The sequence below is a fragment of the Gouania willdenowi genome, chromosome 3 (genome assembly GCF_900634775.1).
Source record: "Gouania willdenowi chromosome 3, fGouWil2.1, whole genome shotgun sequence".
NCBI classification, from domain to species: domain Eukaryota; kingdom Metazoa; phylum Chordata; class Actinopteri; order Blenniiformes; family Gobiesocidae; genus Gouania; species Gouania willdenowi.
The window spans coordinates 27979003-28002044 of record NC_041046.1 but is presented as its reverse complement, the minus strand read 5'-3'; the positions used below and the strand labels follow the sequence as shown (position 1 = coordinate 28002044).

The 23042-nt window shown below is 37.2% G+C and overlaps 1 protein-coding gene across 3 annotated transcripts in view; it reads left to right on the top strand.

Annotated features, from left to right (window-relative positions):
* Positions 1–23042, top strand: part of dennd2b (DENN domain containing 2B) — a 59197-nt gene that overhangs the window by 3301 nt on the left and 32854 nt on the right. For 2 of the 3 annotated variants that reach the window (XM_028437138.1, XM_028437111.1), the window contains exon 1: positions 10240–10476. The exons of the other annotated variant lie outside the window; for it this stretch is intronic. The gene's annotated coding sequence lies outside the window, so the exon portion shown is untranslated. Of the gene's footprint in view, positions 1–10239; positions 10477–23042 lie in introns of those variants that run through there. 3 annotated transcript variants of the gene reach the window in all.

Here is a 23042-nt window from a genome sequence, read left to right as displayed (position 1 = left end):
TCATGTTTGAGTATTTTTAATAAAACACTGATTTTAAGTAAAGAACTTGTTTCACTTGATTCCATCTTCAAAGCACTGGTCAGCTTATTTTCAATATGAATAATAGGTCAAATAGGTTGTTTTTAATTCATTTCTGAATGGAACAGAAAATAAATCTTGATTACAGATATGATTTTTGCAGTGTAATATTACATATTATAACTAAATTTAGAAAAGTAACAAAGCAGTTCAGCACCATTGACAGGAAAAGTAAAATTCAGTACCAAGGACCGCGGACAAGAAATGCTGCAATCTGATTGGCTGTCAGTGTGGTACAACTATCCACGGCTGGCCCCCGCGTGGCAGGCGAGAATTCTACCACTGAACCACCAATGCTTGTGAAGTCATGTGATCCTGATCATGTGACAAATTACGTACGAAGAGTACTACCGATGCTTTTTCAATTCAACGGATTTTTTTGGGTAAATAATCTAGTAGTAATATATTAAACGCATGTTATATTATATACAAGACTAGTAAAGCAACTCTTTCAGTTAATTAGCTTACTAGGATATTAGGGTTGAAAGGTTTGAGGACCTCTGATCTGAGAGACTTCATCCATCCTGAGGGATATGGATTTACTTTATTGGCTGCTTTCATCAGTTTTGAGCAGCATAGCCTCTGTCTGATGTTGTATAGTATTGTTCACATATATAGTGTGAAAATGCTTTATTGTAATCTGAGTCCACAGCTAAGCAGCAGCTTGTAGGACAATCTTTACCGTGAACAGGATCACTGGTCAAAGCACTGGAACTGTGGTAGAGCTTTGTAGACTGGCTCTTTTTTCTCTACTATTATTAAATTTAGGTTTTGAAAAAATATGAAACCAGAGTCGTGTAAATTTCAGCAGCCCATAACCCGTGATAATCTGGCCTTTTGTCTGCATCTTTTCCAGTATCATTCTTGAGCTGACTTGTATCTCCCATATGTCTTGCTATCACAAACTTGTGCTTTTATTTTGTTGTAATTTATGCTAGCTTTTAAGTACTAGCCACTATCACAAGCTGGGTGAAATACACCCACACCCACAATTTCCACCCACTGCTTCCAATCTACTTTAGAGGTAACCTCCGCCCTGACCACCCTGAAAATGGTAGATGCCTAATGCACTGGTTGAACAGATTAATGTTCTCACACCAGACACAGAAAGACGTCAATGTATCATACATCACACCGCAACGGTGCATTCATCTTCAAGGCTTGGCAGTGGGCTTATGTTGTGGCGACTGTGTGGTTAAAAACCAAAATGCCAAATGAGATAAAGGAATGTCCTTGTGCTAAACTTGTGTTCTGCCAGCACAGCATGTTGTGAAATCTTCAGTGGCAATTCAGAATGTTTTTAGAGATAGCAACACAGTTGAGAGGACAAAGAAAACCTTTAGACAAAACTTCCCATTTAAAAAAAAAACAAAAAAAAAACACAGCAACTCCTCCATGGTTCAGAGAATGAGCTGGGAGAGTGTCACATTACCATGACTTCACTGTACTCCATGGTACATAAAGCCGCTACCCACAATAACTTTTATTGGATAAAATCAGAGTTTATGCCCCCTTGATCAATGAATCAAACAATAACTGCTTGAAAGTTTTTTTTTGCTCTACACTTGTTGTCATTTTCAGAAAAGTTTCACGGATTGCATTGTGGGATGTGGAGTCCCATGAACGGATGCATAGAAGTGTTTTTACCTCATTCTTACTGTAATTTCATATGTTTTTTTGCCAGACAAGAAATACACCTCTCTTGACATTTTTTGTTCTAGTTTGTTCCCAGTATTACCTGTAATATCAAAATGATGTAAACACACTTAGTTCTATGCACCGGTTTCCATGACATCACATCCCACAATGCAACTCGTGAAAATGTCAACAAGCAGAATGTTTACGGTGGAGATGAAAAGGTTTTTCAAGCAAATGATCTTAGATTTAGTGATTAATAAGGCCTATACTATGGATTTATCTAATAAAAATTAGTGTCCATCTGCTTTAATGTGGAAATACAGAAAAACTAAATACTAAAAGGTTGGTCAATAAAAAAAATCACTGAGGGGCTGTCCTGTACTACGAAGCTGGCTTTCCTCTTAAGGGGGCTTTTTTTGTCTGTTCCTGTATAGTTCGTAAAGTAGGCTCCTCTGCATGGTTTCCGTGTTTGTGATTGGTCAGATGCAACGATCCCCGCCTCTTTTATGTCTGTGCACGCATGGTTTAAGTTGAAGTGTTAAAAATCTTCTTTGTAGTACAGCTGCTCTGGGATTGTGAATGTTTGGTTAGGTGAAGCCCGCTAATGGAAAGATATCCCGAATATTATTATCCTGCTTTGTAGAACAGGCTCTGAAAGTATTCTTCAAAAACTCACGCACTGCCATATTTATTTTGCAGTAAAATATATTTTAGTGAATCCCAAACCCTTTCTGTTCTGCCTCCTTTGATGAATGAAAAACGGTCAGCGCCCCGATCGCAACATTTAAACAAAATGGGTAAATTTTTTCTTATTGTTTTCTGAAAAGATAACATTTTTTACTATTCTTCTTCAAAATCTAGAAAAATACCATAAAATGTGCAATCACGTTTTGTATTTTAGAATGCCCTCTTAATGAACAATGATGTCATGCTCTCAGATTGGGAACTACTAATATACTGTATTTCATACAGTGCACCATGTTTGGAAAAATAAGACAAACCAAAGTGTCAAATTTACATTAACACAACATTAATACTTTGTGTTTATTGGCAAATAAACTTAAAACCATTATAAACCAATTCTTGGAATAAAACCTTATTTTAAGTGAAAAGCCATGTCTAGAATTGATTACTATGTCTGTATATTTCTGGAGGCATAATTGTGTTGATTTGACAAGTTGTCTTCTCTCTCATGAAGGCTGAAGTCAGCCTGTATCTCAGAGTGTTGACAGGACACGTCACCTTAATACTGGGGTTTAAGAGCTGCCTCGGGGTCGGCCTCTGAAAGCTGATACGCTGCTCATCCAACAGGGTGTAATATTGGTTTTAGAGTATGGAGCTGACAATTGAGCAGTGACTTTCACTTTTTGCCTTCTTGACCCTTTAAACCTGGGAAAAGACCAGAGGCTGAAGGAATGAAGGAATTTTCTGAGCGTAGGTGGTAAAGGTTATAAGGAGCTGTGGAATAATGCACCTGAATGTCTGAGCATTTGTTGTCCGTGAACATGCAGAAAAAAAAAAGAAAGTGTATTTAAAATATGAAAGAAGAACCTGCAATATTTCTAATAAATACCCAACATGCATAAACCTATATAGTTTTAAATGTTTTCCTAGACTCTGTGGTCATAAAGTTTGATGTGGAGTACTTTGTTGTTAATGAGTTAATGCAGCTTCTTTAATTCCTGTGGTGACAGGTAACACAGGTAAAATTGTGAAATTAAAGAAAAGCAAAAAGCTTTATAGAGATAAAAATTTGACTCCTATAACATGCCATCCAAAAAGTCCACCAGTGTCTCCAGTAAAGTCTTTAAAATTAGCTCTTCTTAATGTTAGATCTCTTGTTAACAAGTCACTAATAATTAATGATTTTATTTTGACACATCACTTGGACTTTTTATTTCTCAATGAAACATGGTTGAATGATGGTATCAGTAATACTATTCTCAATGAAAGTGCACCACAAGACTTTATTTATTTAAATAAGTGTCGTACTTGCAGGAAAGGTGGTGGAGTTGCTGCCATTTTTAAATCAATATTTCAGTGCAAAGAAATAACATTTGGTGATTTTATCTCCTTTGAATATATGTCATTCTTACTGAAGGGTGATTCAAGAGTTCTGTTTTTAGTCGTTTATAGACCCCCAAAATATTCTGGAGAATTCATGGATGAGTTTGCTGAACTGCTGTCAGTTGTATGCACTGAATACAACTTTTTAATAATAACAGGTGACTTAAATATTCATGTAGACAATAACATGGACAATACTGCCAAAGAACTGTATGCTTTAATGGATACTTTTGGTCTTACACAACATGTGACTGGTCCGACACACACTCAAGGTCACACTTTGGATCTGGTTATCTCTAAAGGTGTTGATATCTCTGCTGTTGATGTAAGAGACTTAGCTCTATCTGATCATTTCTGTGTCTTTTTTGACCTAGAGACTGTAACATCTGTTCCCCCTAGTTATGTGTGTTTAAAGAAAAGGTACATAAATGAGAACACAAGTGCACAGTTTATGGAAGCCATAGCAATGACACCAACATTGAGTGCTGAGACAGTTGATGATCTTCTGGATGAGTATAATAGAAACGTCTGTAATGTCATAGATGTGGTGGCTCCAATCAAAACTAAGAGAAAACCAAACACACAGAAAACACCTTGGAGGAGGACTGAGATAATGCAGAATTTGAAATCTGACTGTAGAAGAGCTGAGCGTAAATGGAGATCAACAAAACTCCAAATTCATCTAGAACTGTACAAAATAAGTCTGCGGAAATTCAATGATGGCTTGTTCAAAGCAAGGCAGCAATACTTTTCTGAAATTATTGCCAAAAATGTCAATAACTCTCGCACGTTGTTTTCTGTAATTGAAAAGCTCACAACCCCCCCAGATCAGATAGCCCCTGAATTACTGTCAGCTGGAAAATGCAATGAATTTGCTGTATATTTCAATGAAAAAATACAATCAATAAGATCAAACATCAGAACAAACCAGCAAAATCACAAAAAGCTTGAACAGCTTCAACCACTGAGGGATGAGTCAACTACAATGTTAGAGTTTATTACAGTGAACCCAAAAACAATAGAGGAGACTGTTCAGCAGCTGAATCCATCAACGTGTTGCCTTGACGCAATACCCTCAAACTTCTTTAAAACTGTTGTAAAGTCAATTGTCACTGATTTGTGTCAGATAATTAACTGCTCATTCCAATCAGGCACCGTACCAAAATCCCTGAAAGTAGCTGCTGTGAAACCGCTGTTAAAAAAGAGAACACTGGATGCCTCTATACTGGCTAACTATAGACCAATCAGCAACCTTCCATTCATGGCCAAGATCATTGAGAAGGTGGTCTTCGACCAACTGAGTCAATTCTTAACATTCAACAAAATATTTGATAAATTTCAGTCAGGTTTTCGTTCTCATCACAGCACTGAAACTGCTCTTATCAAAGTGATCAATGACATAAGGTTGAACACTGATTCAGGAAAAGTATCTGTTCTCATTCTGTTGGATCTAAGTGCTGCATTTGACACTGTAGATCATACAATTTTGTTGCACAGATTGCAAACATGGGTTGGACTAAATGGAAAAGTAATGCAATGGTTTAAGTCATACTTGGAGGAGCGAAGCTATTTTGTAAGCATTGGAAACTTTGAATCTGACAGATTACCAATGTCCTGTGGGGTTCCTCAGGGATCTGTTCTTGGACCCCTTCTGTTTAACCTTTACATGCTTCCTTTAGGACAAATTTTACAGAACTGTAAGGTTGATTATCAGAGCTATGCAGATGACACACAACTATATCTATCACTGAACCCAGATGACCATGGTCCCATTGAGGTGTTGTGTGACTGTTTAGAAAAAGTAAACTGCTGGATGAGTGAAAACTTCCTTCAACTAAACCATGACAAGACGGAGGTGATTGTCTTTGGTAACAAGGAAAAGAGGACTGCTGTCAGCAATTATCTTGAGTCTCGATCTTTAAAAGCTAAAGACCAAGTCAAAAACCTTGGTGTTCTGATTGACTCAGATCTTACATTCAGCAGTCAGATCAAATCTATCACAAAAACAGCCTTCTACCACCTAAAGAACATCTCCAGAGTGAAAGGTTTAATGGCTCAGAAAGATCAGGAGAAACTGGTCCATGCTTTTATCTCCAGCAGACTGGACTATTGTAATGGTCTTCTGACAGGAATCCCCCAAAAGAGCATCAAACAGCTACAGCTGGTTCAGAACGCTGCAGCTCGGGTCTTAACCAGAACAAAGAGGTCAGAGCACATTACTCCAGTTTTAAAGTCTTTACACTGGCTCCCAGTCAGCCTCAGAATAGACTTTAAAGTTCTGCTGCTGGTGTATAAATCTGTGAATGGGTTTGGTCCAGAATACATCAGTGACATGTTAGTCAGGTATGAACCCAGCAGGTCTCTCAGATCTATGGACACAGATCAGATAGTGGAGCCCAGAGTTCACAGTAAACATGGTGATGCTGCTTTTAGTTGTTATGCTGCAAAGAAGTGGAACAAACTGCCAGCAGAGCTGAAGTCAGCATCCAATGTGAACATTTTTAAATCAAAGTTAAAGGCACTTTTTTTCTCTACTGCATATGATTGAGAGAGAGATTTTTTGTCATGTTGTTGATGTCATGATGATTTTACTGATGATTTTAATTGATTTTACTGATGATTTTAAATGTTCTTATTGATTTAAATGTTCTTATTGATTTTAAACAATTGAATGTTTTATCATGTAAAGCACATTGAGTTGCCTTGAGTATGAAATGCGCTATATAAATAAATTTGCCTTGCCTTGCCTTGTTCTTGTTAGGTTTTTGGATTCAGTTTAAATCAAGTTTCATTAGATTTCCATGCATGTTTCTTCATATGTTTCAGAGGTTACATTCTTGCAGAGGTGGCAAAAGTATTAGTTTTCAGTACTCAAGTAAAAGTATAGATACTTGAATACAAAATTACTCTGGTAAAAGTTTTAACGTTGCTCCCTTACTTGAGTAAAAGTAAAAAGTACATGCTACTGAATGTACTTAAAGATACACCGTGGACTTTGTAACCTAAAGAGTTGATCCATATGAGTTATTTTAAATGATTCCTCAGGCCAATATATAGCACTTGACAGTATCAATGCTCTGAGCGGGGCTTCCCTCTTGAAATACCGTAAGTTTGGAGAGACGCACCATCTTTCACCAGGTCATGTGACCTGGAGAATGCCTGGAGAACGTTTCACTTTACGGCAGTCAAGTGATCACAGGCTCGGATATACAGTATATCGTTCCCATGTGACGTCACAACATAGGGGCATTTCCCGACACAGCACCATTGCTGTGGGAAGCTGAAACGAGTTAGCCTCTGTTTACAGCCAAAGAGCACAATATGGTAGTTTTGTGTTAGTACAATGGTGCACTAATCGCCGCGATAGTTCAGGTAAACATGGATTCTTTAGTAAGGGAAGTCGGCAAGTCAGATCTGTAACTTCGGGATAATGATTGGCTCTTAGGGCTGGGGTGCAAAGCGGAGCTTGAAAATGTTAACCATTAAACTAAGGGACCTGCCTAACAGAAAAAAGCTCAAACTACCAACATTTTGTGCCTTTTTATGTCACAACGTCATCTTCGATGGTCTTAAAAGAAACAAGCTCATTTTTAAAATGTAAGGAGTAGAAAGTACAGATATTTCTTTTGTAAAGTAAGGAGTAAAAGTAAAAAGTTGCCAAAAAAATAAATACTCAAGTAAAGTACAGATGCCAGAAAAAACTACTTACCAGTAAGTACAGTAACTTTATTTAGTTATTTGTCACCTCTGCGTTCTTGTAAACATCAGTCATTGCACAAGTTCTTTCTAAGATGGTCACAAGTCTTCAGGAAGAATGGCCTTTACAAGACCTTGAAAGGTTTTGAATGTGTCTCTGAGAAAAGCAGCGCAGTGTCAGATCTATTGGCTTCCTGTAGACCTGATGTGGTGAATTATGATTTTGATGTCTGGGGTTATGTGACTTCCTTTCTACGTCTTTCCAAGCCTGTTGAGTGATAAAACGGTCTAAAAGTCAGCAAAGAAATGCTTTATGGAGAAGAACAGCTTCAGCACATTGTGTCAAAAGAAAAAAGACCAACATTTAAAAGGTACATTTACTGTAAACGCTGCACAATCACAGACACACAAGCACTCAACAAGTTGCTTTTAAATGACTCAGCCTAACAAATGAGGAGAAAACAAGTACGTGCGAAAAGCCAACACACTTGCATTCCTCTGAAAGACTGTTGTCACTGCGGTTTGAACTCACTATCACCATGCTGTGAGCTTAAATACATCATTTAATTGGTGGTAGAATACTGATGCACTATAAAGTCAAATGTAATATCAAGGATGGCTAATCTGTTTCCAGGAAACTCTAGTTTTCTATCTGCATTGTGAACGTAGTTTTTTGTGTTGAAGTAAACATTTTATAGGGCAGCACCACTGGTCCACATACCGTGGAGTTCTTGAATTCATGTGGCTTCCTTTAACTGTTGTTTTGGTGTTTTGAGTTGTTGCAATCCCACATTCACCCTCCCATCACATGCATAATCTGTTTCCCAAATTGTGAATTTGGTGAACTGCAGAAACTGAAACATACGAGTACGGGTAATTGCAATTGTAGAAATCTATAATTCAGTTTTGACATTCTGAATCAACAAATCCACAATGTAATATTGACTGTTGCAATTCTAATTCACAATTTCACAGTTCTATCCCCACTGGTCATAATGTAAATTTTGAATAACAACAAATTAATTATCACTGATGGAAATGTCCGGTTTGACATGTCAATGTTATTTCCACTCATGAAAACTGAAATTGCAACTATAAGCCCTACTGATTAAATGTTAAAACAGTTTTGCCATTTTTTAAAAAAAAAGAATATATTACTGATATATATATATATACAGTATATATATATCTGTGAATCAGTTCTGACTAGTTAAATTGTAATTACTTCCGGTATATGTGAAAATATATTGGAAACACGTGCAAATTGTTTTCCAGATATCTAAAATTAACATTTCAAAATGGGTTTTACATTTTGACATGCCAAAATGTCATTTCGACTAGTGAAAACTAAATTGCAACTTGTAAGCTCTACTGATTAAACCATTTTTATTTATTTTTCTACTGATTAAATAATAAAAGGACGTGCCATATCGATGCAACACTGAACACAGTGAAGTGATGCATCCGTGAGGCCGCAAGCCACACTTTGAGACCACTGCTGTAGTAAGTGAGCTCATTGCTTTCCAAACTTTTTTACCATTAGGCTTGACATACAATAGAACTGCATCATACATACAAACCGTTACATAAAAGCAGAGGTGGAAAAAGTACAGAAATATCCTACAAAGTGTAACTAAACCCTTTGGTTTTTGTTAACCTGCCACTAGGTGTAAATAATAATAAAAAAGACTTGTTTATGGAGCAGTTAAGACATGCCTAATCTATACTATAAAATCTCCAATGAACAATCTATGCTATATATACAGCATTTCTCTATTCACTCTTCTCTTAATCCAACCTACTCACCACAGATTGAAGAGCACACAGGTGCTAGTTTTTATAAAAGGGGTGGGGCTAGCAGTGCTTGTTTGTGACGCAAGATGGTCCAAAAACGTCACATGACCTTGTTCCCAGCCAATAGCAAAAATCAATTGCAGTAGCTGGGTTCAACCCATAGAGGACAGTCACTCTGACATTTTACAACAAAATACGCCAAATTTAAATACTTTGACTAAAATGTTGAGAGTTAGACCAGGATCAATCAACAGCACTACTTCATACCCAAATACATTGGTTTTCAGCAGAAAAAAGTTTGTTTTTTTTTGGGGGGGGGGGTTTAATTACTCTTTAAGTAATAGTAGCACTACTTGGTTGAACATTTACAAGCAAAAGTACCGGTCTAAAAATGTACTCAAGTAAAAGTTCTCATCTAATTTTTTTTTTTTTTTTAAAGTACAAGTACACAACAAATCTACTCAATTAGATAACACGAGAAATTGTAACTCGTTACTTTCCACCTCTGCAATGTAAAGAAATGACAAATAACAGTAATAAAGTGGAAGTAAAAAAAGCTCAGTGTTTATTCAAATAAATATGTAAATAATAAAAATGTGCTACTAATTCACAACAGATCAGACTGAGTAGTAGTAGTAGTAGTAGTAGTAGTAGTAGTAGTAGTAGTAGTAGTAGTAGTAGTAGTAGTATTCTCTGACATGGAGAGTGTTGGACACGTTCATGAAGAATCAAGGACTTCTTTGTGCGTGTGCGTGCGTGCGCATGCGCGTGTGTGTGTGTCCTCATCAGCCTTCAAACCTCGTGAATATTCAGCCACTCTCTGACAATAAACAAGGAGGGCTGAATGGCTGTCTGAGGATGGGGGGGTGGGAGGTGTTGTTGGGGGCAAATCCAAAGAAAAGTTGGGGGGGCAAACAACCCGTTACCATGGCAACAGGTCCTGCCTCTACCGTCCGCTGTAGCGGGCTGTGTAGAGTGTGAAGGCAGGAGGGGTCTGTCTTCCCCCTTGTTTCCCGTCCTTTCCCCCCCTCTCTGTCGGTTGCGGTTGGACAGACATGAGACGGAGTGTTGGGCTGTGAGTAGCGGCTCAGCCACAGCCTATAAGCATAAGCTAGCCTATCCAGCGGGACTCACAAAGGGACTTTGTACAGGGATTGTGCTCTGAAAGTGACATTCACCATGGATGTAAAGGGAAACTCGAAGGTAAAAAAAAAAAAAAAAGCCTTTTTTTGATAACTTGCAGACTGTGTGGAGAAGTTTAAATAGTTACATTGTTACAAAGCGGCTTCTGGAAACAAAAGGGTTATTAATGCAAAACAGTTCTCAGTGTGGTTTTTTTAATGTCTATGTGACCATATATGGTGATCGACATGTTTGACTGAAACACTCGAAACACTGAAACGTTTTCTGCCGCTGACCCTTTGAATGACGGACAGACTATACACACAGTTATTAGCAGAGGGCAAAGTAACGGATTACAAGTACTCACGTTACTGTCATTCAGTTGCGTTTATGGGTACTTGAACTTTTTTTTTGAGCATATCTCTAAATCAGTATTTTTACTTGTACTTAAGTACATTTTGAAGTAATTCGTTACATTTCTACACCTAACCGTTACTAAGTAAATTATATTTTATATATATATAATATATATATAATTTCCGTTTCATGACCTCTTCATAAACGTTTATAAATGTAGCTATACTTAAAGCCTGATCATTTTTTATTATTATTTTGAATTGAATTAATTGGTCTTATTTAATTTCATTTATTAAAGAATTGTCCATTTGACAAACTTTTTATTTTATACAGATGCCTTTGTGGAAAATAAATTAAATTCCAAATGTACAAGATTTGGTCTCTTCCTTATTAAGTTTATACATGAGATGTTTACTGTATGCAAGGGAACCGTGGCAAGATTTATTGCCAAAAATAAAAGTGGGGAGTGAGGAAGTGTATTAAAGCAGTAACTTGGATTACTATTTAATTGAGCTACTTTTAACAAATTTTTTAGTTGTACATGAGTATTTTATGCATGACTTGTCAGTGATGTCCCTAAAAAAAAACTAGAAAGCTTAAAAAAAAAAAGTAGAAGGCTAAAACGTGCAACGAGAAATCACTGCGGCAACGCCGCCGCTGTGCGCAGTAGGCACGCAACAACTAGGGGGGTCATTTTCCCCCGGAAAATGATGCTAAATGGTGCATTATATTAGTGTAATTGTGTTTTTTCTTCTATTTTGTAGCACTTTTCTTAGCATGATGTATTTTCTCACCTAGTTTTTGTTTGCACGTTGCATTTGCAAGTTAAAATCTGGTATCTGTGATAATGATGACAAAGAATTAAGCATCATTGTCAGTTTACCTATTTCCAGTTTAAAATGTACCAACTTATAGTATACCAGTAGTATGGGCACTTGGTCTCATCCTCTGGAGAATGCTGTCTGGCACTGTAACATATCTGCATGATTAATATCATTTTTGTGTGGTTTCTTGTAGTTCGTTTTGGTAACATATTTAGTTGTATCAATGCACATTAATATTCATAATTTATCTAACACAAGCACATTAATATTGATGTTAATATATCTGACATGGTCACATTTTAACGAAGCACAGAAGTTGATCATGGATATTTAAAGTCTGTGTAAAGGAGAAATACATTTGTGTTATGAGTTTGAAAGTAGAAAGGTCTGCTCTGCCCGAGTTCGAATGTGTATTGCTCCCGGGTAGAGTCAGAACTGCGCCCGCGAGAGGCAAAACACACAATCGCGGTGCAAAAAAAGTTTAATGGAAAATGTAGCACCAGCGGACGCGTTTTATTACCCCGAGTTCGAATATGTGGTTTGTTATCTGCTTGGGGTGGAATTGCACCCGCTGGAGGCCGCGGAAGTTTGGTGTTCTTCAGCAACAGGGTCGGGTTTATGCTAATGATGGCTGATGGGAGAGGCATGTAAAGCTGCTACTTTGTAGCCTGGAATCCATCCTAATATCCTTGTATTATTCATAGAGGCGATTAGTCTGGAAACGCTCAACAAGCGTTTGAGTTCTGGTGGTTGAGCAGAGTAACCAATCAAGCGTTGAGTGGACCTGGCCACAATAGCGTAGTTCGTTCTCCCTAAAAGGAGCCACCAGACAAAACCGCGTGTAGTACGGTACAGACTTACAGTTATAAAGCCTCTTCTTGTTGTGGTTTCAACAATATATCCAGGTCTTTTAAAACAGAGCCGAGCGTAGTTTCGAACGTCTTCTCCGTGTCAGCCGCCATGTTTGTTTTGATACAGCTTGGCACACGGGAAATGACATTTTTTCCTGTTCGGCTTGAGAAACGACGGCATCGCCAGACCCACTTCCAACAAGTAAGGAGTGGGTGTGGCTTCGCCAGGCTGGCTGCTTTATGAAGCTTGAGATGAACTCTCACGAGACATTGCGCAAGATTTAGAAAATGGCCACAGAAACAGCATTGCAAAAGTGGCTCAAAGTGTGGAAAAGTTCAATCTTGCATGGATTTTAACAATTCTTTAGGTGCGAAAGAGGTACGGAATCATTTATGAACATGTTTAAGAGTAGAAGGTGGCCAGAAAGAGAGTAGTAGGCGATTCCGCCCACCGCCTATGCTTGTTGACATCCCTGACTTATACTTGAGTACAATTTCAATCAAGTCACAGTACTTCTACTTGAGTAGAATATATAAGTACTTTTTACACCTCTTGTTATTAGCACACATTAGGGAACAGACACAGATTGACTAATCTCACGGTGTCCTGTTTCTGGTGAGGTTAAGATGAGATTAAATATTGGGTTCAGTTTTAAGTGTGCTAGAAAAAATAGGCTGTTTGTGTGTCATATACCTGTTATGGAACATTTTATTAATATGATTTTATGTAGTGATCTAATGTCAGTTGTGTGAAACATCTGGAACCTGGTCCACAACAGTCCACCTACTGCTCTACATTGCAAAGTTAATAGAAGATATTAGGAGTGTCCAAAATCCGATACAACTTTTTAACTTCCAACACGATACCTATTTTGTAGCCTTGAGTATTGGTCGATATCAGCATGAATCAATCATACTTTTATTACTTAATTTGTTGTGTGGAATGTTACAAAGGCTTGGTCAATGGATATTACAATAGTCAGCAACAGTAGTTATGAGAAAAACTCACCCATTTATTATCCAAACGGTTAAATACATTTAAACCTTAAACATAATAATTTACAATTGAATAAAATGAATACAAAAATAAATGAGAAGACCTTGAAAATATCCTCAATAAAAAAAAACAAATGTATGTATGAGAGTGCTTACAGGTACATTGAGATTATAGATGCAGGCTGATATACATTTAGATAATACATTAATTAAGCTTCTGTCCACCTTATTCCTGGCTGTGCTACTTTGGATTTTATTTTATTTATTGATAGTGAAAAACTGATATGTGCTTTTGTTTTAGATAACATATTAAAAACAAATATGGCACTTTTTCTATTACAGAAGTTGAATTATTCTTATTTGTGGAACACATCCTGTGGGGCATCACATTAAAAGTTGGCTTAACCTATATATAACCTCTATAATGTAACCTAAAATTTAGACTGGGAAGAAGGGGGTCAATGTATATGTTAGTATCAGTTCATATTGAAAAATGAAACTTTATTGTTGACAATTTCGAAAATCGGCAAAAAGCTAGATAACTGATCAATACAGAAGTGTAGACTACATCTGGGGCTTTTGTAATGAATGTCTAAAAGTGCAAGTTCCTGGCAGTGAGTGAAGAGAGTTAAGCTGGTGTGCTTCTGTATTTGTATTTTGTTATGTCGTGCTCTTGCACACAAAGGAACATCCATAAATAGGAGGTAGTGGCGACAGGAATAAGTAAGAGAGTAGCCATTGTTTATTCATTCTACCATAGTTTGATGCTTGTGTTAAAGAGCCCTGCAACAACCACATAACATTAACCCTTTAACATTAAAGTCAAAATGGATTGGGGGTTTTGCAAAACATTCCCATAAACATGTAACATCATACTTGTCATGCTCCCTGATATTTTAGCAATCTTATTACCTCACCTCTTACGGGTGCTAGTTTGAAAAGTATTAAGGTAATTTCAGCAGCTTTTTTTTTTAACCTGGAGCCGACATTGTTGGGTCAGTGTTAACCTCAATATTAGTGACTCAAGCCTTTGATTGGATGATTCTTGCTTTGAATTCTTGCTTCTAGCAGAAGAGCTTGTTGGAACAGGTGAAATGTCCTACCTGCCTCAAACACAGCATAGCAATGGAGGTCTATTTCAGTTACCAATACAGCATTTCCGGCACCATTGTTTATTGCTAGTAAGTGATCTCTTGGGAACTGTTACACTGAAACATGTCGAGACTGTTGTTTTACATTTCTCACTTAATCAGGTATTCTTCGTCGTAAGATCCTTAATGGTCTGTCTGCAAACTTATTTCTATGTGGGATGGAAGACCACCAGTTTATATATACTTTTATCTGAGACAAGGACAAATCTCACAGTGTGAACACACCTGCATAAGCAAACACACATTTACTTCAATAAGAAATTGATAGATTCCAATTATACCATCATACATTTGGCTCCAAAGCATATGTTCACCATTAAACTGACAAAAGATTGCTTTCATTGAGAATAGAGTAACGTTCTATTCTGGAACTTGTGTCTTAGATATTTGTTTACTAAACAAACCACAGCTTGAATTTCTAGTAGGGCCTATATTATCTCATGATATTTAAAACATTTTGCATCAACAACATTTTTGTCAGAATCCATTTAGCCTTCAAACTCTTTCTATTGTGTCAATCGAACAATGACCTTCGCCTTTCACTGGAAGAGACTGTCAGCACATGGCTATTGAGGAAGCTCTCCTCTGTTCCCTATTCAGTTTAGGAAGAGGGAATCTGGCTTTTTGCCATCTGCTTTTAGTTCAGAACGTTTTGCTCTGTCATCTTTGCAGTAAGTCTCTTTCTCCTCCAGATATTTTCTGTTGGGGTTTGCTGACGTTAGTCAGTGTACAGTACAACGTTGAAGAAAGTGAGGAGCCGATTTGCTCTAAGAGCAGCTCTGAAAAGCCTCATTCAGTATTGTACTACAGCAGCGGTTCCCAACCTTTTTTGTCTCATGTACCCCTGAGTCTCTTTTCAAATGATGAGTACCCACTCATCAACACTTGTAGGCTACCACTTGTTTGATTTACATGTTAACATGATGCCAGGCTAAGTTTCTTTTGCAGCTGGAACAACATAGTAACTCATACATGTCAACATATTTGTTTTACCCTCACCTAGTGGGGATTCTTGTCATTCCCATTGAATACGAGCATACTGGTAAATTACTACCATGTAATGACTTTTAAAGTAAAACTTTTTCCCAATGATTTATAAAATAAATGTTCTCAAGCATTAACTACTGTATCAACAATGTTGATCTTACATTGGTGTGTAGAATGCTAAGGTGGAAATGGCACTCTTTCATTGGTTGAGAAATTAGTTGAAACTGCCGAGTAGCCTTCTTGCATTTTCTAACATTTTGCGGCTAAATATTAATCATATTTAGGGTGATGCAACTTGTATCTACTTGTAAAACTAATGAAATGACTATCAAGTGTGTATTAATAATGTAAATAATTGCATGCATTTGATTAAATATTTGGTGAACACTGTCTGGGATTCATAAATCTTTCCAAGTACCGAGGTGTTCAAGTATCAAGTACCAAGTTTCCCAACCAGGGGTACACATACCCCTGGTTGGGAAACACTGTACTAAAGGTAAGACACTGTACTAAAGGGAAGACACTGTACTAAAGGGAAGACCTATAAGATTAGCAGATATCACATAAAAAAATAATAGAAATCCCAGTGTCATCTGATTTGCAAAGTACGGATGTACATGGTCTATTTTGCATGTGGCAGCGATGTTCAGTTGCAGTCCAGTGTTCTGCTGTTCCAGGGTTCAGTGGGTTTCATTAACATAACCCAAAGTTATGAACTTAAGGTTTAATTTCTATTGTAGATTTATGTTAAGTATGTAAACCAAAAAGGTTTATTGGTGTACCAATGTTGTCCACAGTCAGACATCCACGTAAAGACTATCAGATCCCTTGCATGTGATGGGATTATGATAGTGAGGATGTTATATTTCTTTCACTTCTGTGTGTGACATTGCAAAGGCTCCTAAGTGTTGCATGTGTAAAATCCTAATATCAGACAATTTGTTTTAATGTCAACTAAAACATTTGGACAAGATATATACACCTCTCTTTCTAGACTGATGTAAACTGTACTGGGTAAAATCTAAATAATAATCCATGTAAACACTGCAGAAAATGTACAACCCATTATATGGTTATTTTTGTACATAATCTTACAGTTTAAATAACACTTTTAATGAGAATTTTATCAATGTTTAACAAGGTAAAAGCCTTCCATTTTGATTTTACAACTAGGTGTTGAATATTTGAGAAATATTACGAAACGTTTTCTGGTTTCGAATGGCAGAGGAATTTGGACTGTTTTTACTGATTTCACTGTACAAGGGTCTCAGTCTTCTTGGACTCTTTTTTTGAACTTTTTTTTAATTACCTCAATTAGTTTTATATGAACCACTATACTTTCTTAATTTTTTTTCTCTTAAATTATCCTTGTACAGTATTGGCAAATTCCTAACTTTAGGTCTGATTCAAAGTGTTGACAGTCAGATTAATAAAAACTAGTTTAGTCTGTCTTAAATTTGCTACTTTTTAAATCTTTTTTGGGGGTTGAATAAGTCAAAGACATCTGTGTCAGAGGTCAGTTCTGCGACAGAAACCCAAAGCCCCCCTACTGCCGCTCGGATGGATGTAAGCCTGTTTTCCACATGCCTGCCTCTGCAGCTGTGTGTGCTCATATCTAGGTTACACCAAAGGTTTTTTCTTGATCCTTCTACAAAGAATAATATGTCATTATTACCCTGTAAAAACTAAAATGGCTAAAAAAGGAGATGAAAAAAGTTTCAAAGTACTGGTTCCACCTGGTCAAATGAGATTTATAATGGTGGTGTTGCGTACCATGTGGTAGGGTAATTATATAGGTATGGCTATGTAGAACTGCCAGTAGCATTGACCTTAGTGGTTTTCTTTTACATGGACCCATAGAGGCTTTCAGATCTCTGAAGTGATCTCCAGGGAGTCTGTATAGAAACAAAATACATTCACACTGCAAAGCCTAACAATATATAACACACCTCAGGTTTCTGGAGGGAAAAGTTGCTTTATTCAAAACACTTTTTCCAAACTAAACCTAACAGTATTAGTGTACTGCACGTAGAGACATGTATTGATAATGTGTCTAAAGGGAAACCTTTGCTGCTCTAACCCGGATCGAGTCTGTTTTTTACTCACTTAAAGAAAACAGGTCTTTTTGCAGGATATTCAAATGAAAAGATGGTGTGGATTACTGTGTGGGCTAATAATCTTGTGTCTAGCAGTAAGTTATGATGTCTGGGACAAGATGAAGAATTGGAAAATAAATGTAATTCTTTTTTCCCTTCACTTTCTGGCTGTCTGTGTTGGTTTCTAGAAAAACCTTGAAATCAGGTTGCCGACCAGCAGAAAAATGGGACTGTGTCCACAGAATCACCCAGAACACAGAAAAAGTACAATATTAAGCCTTAATTAGTTATGCTGCTGTTTTTTCCCTGATAATTATTTGATTATAGTGACTTTGTATACTTAACATCTTCAGTGAACTCTGTATAGACTTCTGCTGAGTGTACACACAGTGCAGAATCCTTGTTGAATGAAAACTAAGCTCTTGTCATTGGCTCCAGGTGTTTCAGCCTTTCTCTGCTTTTTTTTAACCTTCTAAAAACAGTCTTTAAGTTTGAACGCTACCATGCACTGATGGAGTGGGCAAATATTAGTACATTCCTACATGTGTGGTGAAAGCGGCGTATCAGATGATCTGTCAAACTTGACACTGCAAAGGATGTGTGGACTTGAACATATTATACCTGCCACGGACTTTCCTCCCTTCTACAAACTCACCCTCCCCACACACATTCACACGTACACACTGATAAAATGCTTACTTTTTAAACCATCTATCCCTCTCAAGGATGCCATGAACACAAAGGGCTCTTTTATTCCAGGCCAAGCTGTCTAATGGAGACACTGTCATAGCACTGGTTCATCAGCAAGCTCTTGTTCTAGAGGAGAATATTAGTCTTTGATATGCTGCCAAAGTATTTTTTTGGGGACATTATCAAAGCAGGGAATGTTTGAAATGGCTAAATTAGATTGTTGCAATCGTAGCAACTAAATTACATTAGTTATTGTTGTGAGTTGGATTTCTGTCAAAACAGAAGCTTTTATAGTTACTTTTCAGAGCTAAGTATGTCATGTGATAGGGATCTGTATTAAATTAAGGAGCAACAGCACTTTGTAGAACCAACAAGCCAATTAGAAACTCTTCAAAGCAGTAAGCGATGGCTACAAAACTACATTTTGCAGCAAAGAAACTAGTCAAGCTACTGGTGCAGTAAAGGATGACATTGTATTGTTGCTTTGCGGACCACTGGGGGTTCATTCGTTTCTCCTTAGTGGTTTGTGAAGCTAACTCTTAGTCTGCTCAAAAAGAACTTCACGCCTTATAGTGATGTCCACTAGCATTTATTTTCTCACAGCATTTTAAAACCATTGTGGAACAAAGTGAAAACTACAAAAGATCTATGTTGTGTTTCTCAAACTTCACGTGTTGTTGGTATAAACTTATCTGAAATGTTTGAATTTTTTGAACTTACAGTTTTGGAGAAAATCAGTTGGCATCTTGGTCTTATAAGGTTGAGAAACATTACTGGCAGCATTAATGGTAAGTTGGGGTCCTGGATGTGATGACATGCTTGAAGGAAAAATGATGTGGTTGAAAATGGATGCAAGTGCTTTTCAGACTTGGCTCGCTGTCATTACAAATGTGTTTCGTTGATACTTCGTATTTCAAACAATGTTATTTCCCCATCAGTCGATTAAAAAGATTAGTGTGGTCCTAAAATCTTCATGTGAGAATTCAGAGAACAACTTTATGACTCCTCTGGACTTTTAAGTGTCTCCTTTGTTTGTTTTTTTGACCATTACTGTCTGGGTTTGGTCTCATTGTTGTTATTAGAGCTGTTTTCAGCGGTACCTTTTTGAACTCCCAATGTACTGTCTACACAGTACAGCTGACTGACATTAAGCAGCGTACTGGTAAATAGAAGTGTTAAATATATATATGTACACAGTATATATATGGAAAAAAATATATGTATAAATGGAAAAAAACTCAACATTTTTACATCAACAGGCATAAGTAGAAACCCTGCTTAACCAGAGCAAAATTAGCTGAAGATGTCATCCAGCACTGCAGAAAGCCTTGTGACTAACAAGGTGTGTTAGAAGAAGGGAGACACCTAAAGGTGCTAGATCACCACCCTCTAGGACAAGATTCGAACACCCCGTCCTGGTACAGATAAATTACATCAGTCAGGATAAATTCATCAAGCCTAATCTGAGAATCTTAAATCAGGAATCAATTCCTGTTTGCTCAAATGTTATATACCTGCAGAAAACGAGTGAGAGTAAGAAAAGAGAGAGAAGAGAATACACACACAAGAAAATATCCCTTTTTAGGCTTCCTTGGGAGAAGTCAACAACAAAACAAAACACATACAACCACAAGGAGAACATGAAAACTCCACAGAGAAAGCTCCTAGGACTTCCTGTGCGTGCCAGATAATCACACTAGTGCTGATATTTAGCACAACAGCACAGCCTCAAGTGTGATATTACTTTAATACAACAGTTCTAGAAGAGCATTGTATTAGTTAAACTGAACAGTATACAGCGACAAGAGATTATGATTTGTTTATGTAAACATTTGTTTGGCTCCGCCAAGACAAATAGGTCCACAACTGAAAGGGAGAGAAGGCTGTTGTCAGGCAACACAAAAACATTTTCTAACTGTTATTAGAACCCCTGTACAGTGGAGTGATGCATCCATCCATTTGCTGGCTCACTTGCTCCTTCTATCAGGGTTGCAGGGGTTTGTTGGTGCTTATCTCCAGCTCTCATTGGGCATTAGGCAGTGATACAACCTAGACAGAGTCCAGTGCAGAAGAAAAGTCCCAGAGCTGTTGTTACTCTATAGCACTCGTGGAATGTCTCTTGTCCAATCAAATTACTTGGTTGGAACTAACTATTGTACAACAGACTTTAGAGGAACGGTTCCATTCTTCACGCTTCAAGTCGAGTGAAGTTATATTACACTTCAATATTTAGTTTTCATTGCTTTTCTTTTTGTCTCATATAGTCTCTTTATTTTTATTGACTAATGTCAAGAAAGTGGTTGTATGTCACATATTCACCTTAAGGTTGTTAAATTATTGACAGACATCTTAAAGAAAAGCTAAGAGCTTTGTAGTTCCCGTCTGTGATGTGTCATCACTGTAGTCTCTGGGTTTGTCTTTGCCTCTGACCTATCGGGGGAATATCCACTTTAAATTCACTTTAAAGGTACTTTGGAGTTTTCCTCCACAGTGGCTGTTTACAGGCTGTGATTTTGTGTTGCAAGATGGTATCGGAGGTCAGGAAGTCAGTTGGTCAACGCCTTGGTGTTTACACTAAAGACCATTTTGGTCCTTTGTGACCCATTTCTATGGATCTTGTTTCCTCATTCCAGAGCAAAACAAAACAAAAACAAACAAATATTTCAAAATGGTTTTACTGAGAAGCATGACTAAAGTTTTACATCTTATACCTTAGGCACTCATTATAAATGAAACAGCTGCAGGTCAGTTAGGATCTTTTCTAAGCAAATGTCTCTTTCTTTTTTTGACCATTGTTTTCTTAAAAAACAGTTTTATTGTTTAGAGAGACAAGGCCATGGGGCAGAGATCTGTGAGTGAAGGACAAAATGGTCCTTTGTGTCAGATGTAGATAATGATGCATGCCTAGTCCTCCTCATGATGTCCACACTCACAGGAAATAGCTGACAGCAGGAATGCTTCTCTCTCTCTCTCTCAGCTCATCTGTCTCTATAAGAATCAGCTCCACTAGTGGTTGTGCCTGGTTTCTTCGTACAAATACATCCTGTAAACAAGTCATGCTGCCAGGCCAGCACCCTGCTGTCCTAACCTCTGATCTGTAAGGATGTCCCTCTAAACTGCTTTATGCACTAGAACAATTCTTATTAGCATTCTTGAAAGGGTCAGTGCCCAGTGGTATGTTGGCCTTTTGCTTTCCTGGTTGTTTTAAGTTCCATTGCTTCAATTAAATGTTTACATTTCAACCATCAACATACGTTTACCTATTTCATTTCTTTTAGCTTTTTATTTATTTATATTTTCAGCAAATATTTTTAGAGATTGGCCGTGGTTTTTTCTTTAACTTGTTTTGACAGTGATATTAACAGGGTAGCTCACCTGTGGTAGCTTTATCACTATACTTTCTATTCTGACTCTGATCCAGACTATTTGCACAAAGCGTGCTAAAGTTATGCTACTTATATTCTAATGGTTATTTATACTGGAGATTTTATATGGCGTCGTGGTTCAGTTGGGCACTTTCTCGACCTTTTGAAAATACGTTTTTTATTAAGTTATCGAGGAAAAGGAGTTTGTCTTGCATTAACCTGTTCCAGAGAGAGGTAATCTGTGCCTGTATCTTTTTCCAATTCTGTGAAGCATTTTTGTGTCGAGACAAAGGTTTTATTGAAGGTTTATCACAAGACATTTTTCGATCACATTATTTTTCACACAATTCCTTTAATAGATAAATTTTGTCGCTTCTACTGTATCATATTACCATGGTAACCAGCCAAATGTGCACATTGGGGAACTCTGTAATGGTTGTATTTGGTCAATTCATTGTTCAGCAACCACACAATTATTTACAGTCTGCATTTTGTAAATAAAACTGGTGCAAACGGGAACATTTATGAACCCATTGCTAGCAATCCTACATTATTACTGAAAGAAATGCTGATGAGGACTATCACACTGTAAGATACATGTAGGTTCTACATATCTACAATACCAGGTAGCAAAACAAGCCCTAGAGGGTACGGTATATATAATTGTGAAACCATTCAAAATGTGTTTGGTTCTAAAATGGTATGGTAGTCATTTATTATTCTCTGTTACAAGTCACCATGCCAATTGAATTCTATTCTATCTGAATTACTTGCTTTGAGTGTATTGGTCAGAGTGCTGAGAGTGCATTTTACTTCATATTAACTGAGACTGCAGTAGTGAGACAAGGAAAGCAACAAACCAGACACAAGGAGGCATTTTTGATTTAGTTTAGAATTTTAGCTGTGTGCACATGTTGAAAAACAAATTTGGTCCATTCCTGATTCTCTAGGGTTTGTACGGCTTATTAGCGCGTGGAGTGACGTTTGCACACGTTTTAATACCCCTACCTTTAGTGAATCAGCCCCTCAATCAGGTGCACGAGGGACATGTGCCTAAGCTTAAGTTAAAAATATGTTTAATTTAATGAAATTAATTTTTTTTCCTTTTTGAATGGCCCAGTTGTTGGTGACCTCAGTATTATATTTATTAAAACTGTGCAAAAGAGAGAACAGGATCTGTGTGTAGTGCAGCACATGAACTGGATAGTTTTGTTGATTTAAAAAGAGCAAGGTCATCACACTTTAGTTCAATAAAAATACGTTTTCACTTTGTGGTTGACAATTCAAAATAAAATGTTCTCTCTATTTAATCCAGGTTTTTATATACCAT